A 5171-nucleotide genomic window follows, 5' to 3' on the forward strand; every position below is an offset into this window, starting at 1 on the left:
GACACCGCTGTTTTGGTTGGTGCTTTTTTGATCTTGGGCGATCGTGTAAAATGTATTCCCATTTATCTCGTATCCTTTGTAAGTCAATACAGTCAAAGATGGTCCCCTGGACAACAAGTACAACTCATCACAAACACTGTTGTCACCTCTGAGACGTGTTTCCAACCAACTGCTGAAAGTCGTGATGTGTTCACATGTAATCCAGTCGTCGCACTGCTCCGGGTGTTTGGAGCGCAGACTGTTCTTGTGTTCATCGACATACGGGGTCACCAAGGTAGAGTTCTGTAGAACTGTGTAGTGTGCTTGAGACCAAGAATATCCGTCCCTGCATATTATTGAGTCTCTTCCAAGAGTGCCTTTTCCAGCCAGTGTCCCCTCATACCGCGATTTAGGGAGACCTATCTTGTTAAGGCCAGGAATGAAGTCAACACAAAACCCGATAACATCCTCTATTTGATGGCCCATGGAGATGCTTCCTTCTGGCCTAGCGCGGTTACGGACATATTTCTTTAGGACTCCCATGAACCTCTCAAAGGGGAACATATTGTGTAGAAATACGGGCCCCAGGATGACAATCTCGTCGACTAGATGAACTAGGACGTGCGTCATGATATTGAAGAAGGATGGTGGGAACACCAGCTCGAAACTGACAAGACATTGCGCCACATCACTCCTTAGCCTTGGTACGATTTCTGGATCGATCACCTTCTGAGAGATTGCATTGAGGAATGCACATAGCTTCACAATGGCTAATCGGACGTTTTCCGGTAGAAGCCCCCTCAATGCAACCGGAAGCAGTTGCGTCATAATCACGTGGCAGTCATGAGACTTTAGGTTCTGAAACTTTTTCTCTGGCATATTTATTATTCCCTTTATATTCGACGAGAAGCCAGTCGTGACCTTCATACTGAGCAGGCATTCAAAGAAGATTTCTTTCTCTTCTTTCGTAAGAGCGTAGCTGGCAGGACCTTTATACTGCTTCGGAGGCATGCCGTCTCTTTCGTGCAAACGTTGCAGGTCCTCTCGTGCCTCAGGTGTATCTTTTGTCTTCCCATACACGCCCAAGAAGCCTAGCAGGTTCACGCAAAGGTTCTTCATCACGTGCATCACGTCGATTGAGGAGCGGACCTCTAGGTCTTTCCAGTAGGGTAGGTCCCAAAATATAGATTTCTTCTTCCACATGGGTGCGTGTCCCTCAGCGTCATTCGGAACAGCTAGTCCACCGGGACCCTTTCCAAAGATTACGTAGTGTAAATCATTGACCATAACAAGCACGTGATCACTGGTGCGCATGGCGGGCTTCTTCCGGTGATCTGCCTCGCCTTTGAAATGCTTGCCTTTCTTTCGACATTGATGGTTGGTCGGAAGAGATCGATGATGGCCCAGGTACACATTTTTCCTGCATTTGTCCAGGTATATACTTTCAGTGTCATCTAAACAGTGCGTGCATGTGTGGTATCCTTTGTTTGTCTGTCCTGAAAGGTTACTGAGAGCGGGCCAATCGTTGATGGTCACGAACAGCAACGCCTTAAGGTTAAATTCCTCCTGTCTGTGCTCATCCCACGTACGTACACCGTTTCCATTCCACAGCTGTAAAAGTTCTTCAACTAATGGCCTTAGATACACATCAATTTCGTTGTCGGGTTGCTTAGGGCCTTGGATGAGAACTGGCATCATAATGAACTTCCGCTTCATGCACATCCAAGGAGGAAGGTTATACATACATAGAGTCACAGGCCAGGTGCTGTGATTGCTGCTCTGCTCCCCGAAAGGATTAATGCCATCCGCGCTTAAACCAAACCATACATTCCTTGGGTCCTTTGCAAACTCATCCCAGTACTTTCTCTCGATTTTTCTCCACTGCGACCCGTCAGCGGGTGCTCTCAACTTCCCATCTTTCTTTCGGTTCTCACTGTGCCATCGCATCAACTTGGCATGCTCTTCGTTTCTGAACAGACGTTTCAACCGTGGTATTATAGGAGCATACCACATCACCTTCGCAGGAACCCTCTTCCTGAGGGGCTCGCCGTCAACATCACCAGGGTCATCTCGTCTGATCTTATACCGCAACGCACCGCATACCGGGCATTCATTCAGATCCTTGTAGGCACCGCGGTAGAGGATGCAGTCATTAGGGCATGCATGTATCTTCTCCACCTCCAATCCTAGAGGGCATACGACCTTCTTTGCTGCGTATGTACTGTCGGGCAATTCGTTATCGTTTGGAAGCTTCTTCTTCAATATTTTCAGTAGCTTCTGAAATCCTTTGTCAGCCACAGCATTCTCTGCCTTCCACTGCAGCAATTCCAGTACGGTACCGAGCTTTGTGTTGCCATCTTCGCAATTGGGGTATAACCCTTTTTTGTGATCCTCTAACATGCGATCGAACTTCAGCTTCTCCTTTTGACTAATGCATTGCGTCCTTGCATCGACAATGACCCGGCGGAGATCATCATCATCGGGCACATCGTCTGGTTCCTCTTTATCTTCAGCAGCTTCACCCGTGGCAGCATCATTGGGCACATCGTCTGGTTCCTCTTGATCTTCACCAGCTCCCCCCGTTGCAGCATCATCGTATTCAGGGGGCACATAGTTGTCATCGTACTCTTCTTCTTCGCCGTCTTCCATCATAACCCCTATTTCTCCGTGCCTCGTCCAAACATTACAGTGTGGCATGAAACCCTTGTAAAGCAGGTGGGAGTGAAGGATTTTCCGGTTAGAGTAAGACCTCGTATTCCCACATTCAGTGCATGGACAACACATAAAACCATTCTGCTTGTTTGCCTCAGCCGCATCGAGAAACTCATGCACGCCCTTAATGTACTCGCGGGTGTGTCTGTCACCGTACATCCATTGCCGATTCATCTGCGTGCATTATATATAATTAAGTGTCCAAATTAATAGAAGTTCATCATCACATTAAAACCAAAGTGCATACATAGTTCTCATCTAACAACATATAGCTCTCCAGAGCATCTAATTAATTAAACCATACATTGAAACTATGTAAAACATTTCAATGCGAAAACAAATGCGATCATAATCGCAACCAAGGTAACAATTGATCCAACGGCATAATGATACCAAGCCTCGGTATGAATGGCATATTTTCTAATCTTTCTAATCTTCAAGCGCATTGCATCCATCTTGATCTTGTGATCATCGACGACATCCGCAACATGCAACTCCAATATCATCTTCTCCTCCTCAATTTTTTTTATTTTTTCCTTCAACAAATTGTTTTCTTCTTCAACTAAATTTAACCTCTCGACAATAGGGTCGGTTGGAATTTCCGATTCACATACATCCTAGATAAATAAAATCTATGTCACGTTGGTCGGCATAATTTTCATAAACAATAAATGAACCAATAGTTATGAAGATAATATACATACCAAATCTGAATCATAGACAGGACGAGGGCCGACGGGGGCGGATACCAAAACCATCGCACTATATAAGATGCAATAATAAATGTAAGAAAATGATACAAGTATCTATCTAAACAGACAAGTAAGAATATTTTTCCTTTCAGAAAGAAGATAAGAACAAGAGGCTCACCACGGTGGTGTCGGTGATGAGATCAGTGCGGGTGATCGACGGCGGTGAAGACGGGAACGGGGCGTGACGGACCGCTAAATCTAGACAAATCTCGAGGAAAATGGAGCTTGGAGGTCGAGCTTCGAGAGGAGAAAGTTTAAGTAGTGTGGCTCGGGCATTCCATCGAACACCTCATGTGCATAGGAGGTGAGCTAGAGCACCACAAACCCCTCCCCTCGCCGGCCAAAGAAAAACAGAGCACTGGGGTGCTCTGCTCGCGGGCGAGGGTATATATAGGCACCTCATTGGTCCTGGTTTGTGGCAAGAACCGGGACTAAAGGGGAGCCTTTGGTCCCGGTTCAGGCCACCAACCGGGACCAATGGTGGTGGGCCAGGAGCGAGGCCCATTGGTCCCGGTTCATCCCACCAACCGGGACCAAAAGGTCCAGATGAACCGGGACCAATGGCCCACGTGGCCCGGCCGGCCCCCTGGGCTCACGAACCGGGACCAATGCCCACATTAGTCCCGGTTCTACACTGAACCGGGACTAATGGGCTGAGCCGGCCTGGACCATAGCCCTGTTTTCTACTAGTGTACCGATGACAAAGGGAACAACGTATGTTGTTATGCGGTCTGACCGATAAAGATCTTCGTAGAATATGTAGGAGCCAATATGGGCATCCAGGTCCCGCTATTGGTTATTGACCGGAGATGTGTCTCAGTCATGTCTACATTGTTCTCGAACCGTAGGGTCCGCACGCTTAACGTTACGATGACAATTATTATGAGTTTATGCATTTTGATGTACCGAAGTTAGTTCAGAGTCCCGGATGTCATCACGGACATGACGAGGAGTCTCGAAATGGTCGAGACATAAAGATTGATATATTGGATGACTATATTCGGACACCGGAAGCGTTCCGGGCAAGTTTCGGATAAAACCGGAGCACCGGGGGGTTACCGGAACCCCCCGGGGGGTTAATGGGCCTCATGGGCCTAAAGTGGAGAAGAGGAAGGGGCTGCCAGGGCAGGCCGCGCGCCCCCTCTCCCCTAGTCCGAATTGGACAAGGAGGGAGGGGCGGCGCCCCCCCTTTCCTATTCTCCTTCCACCTCTCCTACTTGGACAAGGAAAAGGGAGGGGAGTCCTACTCCCGGTAGGAGTAGGACTCCTCCTGCGCGCCTCCATAGGGCCGGCCGCACCCCCCCCCTTGGATCCTTTATATACGGAGGCAAGGGGGCACCCTAGTACACACAAGTTGATCCTCGTGATCGTTCCTTAGCCGTGTGCGGTGCCCCCTGCCACCATATTCCACCTCGATCATATCGTTGTAGTGCTTAGGCGAAGCCCTGCGTCGGTAGAACATTATCATCGTCACCACGCCGTTGTGCTGACGGAACTCATCCCCGAAGCTTTGCTGGATCGGAGCCCGGGGAGCGTCATCGAGCTGTACGTGTGCTAAGAACTCGGAGGTGCCGGAGTAACGGTGCTTGGATCGGTCGGATCGGGAAGACGTACGACTACTTCCTCTACGTTGCGTCAACGCTTCCACGTCGGTCTACGAGGGTACGTAGACAACACTCTCCCCTCTCGTTGCTATGCATCACCATGATATTGCGTGTGCGTAGGAAA

The sequence above is a fragment of the Triticum urartu genome, chromosome 2A (genome assembly GCF_056163025.1).
Source record: "Triticum urartu cultivar PI428250 chromosome 2A, HENAU_Tu73, whole genome shotgun sequence".
Taxonomy (NCBI): domain Eukaryota; kingdom Viridiplantae; phylum Streptophyta; class Magnoliopsida; order Poales; family Poaceae; genus Triticum; species Triticum urartu.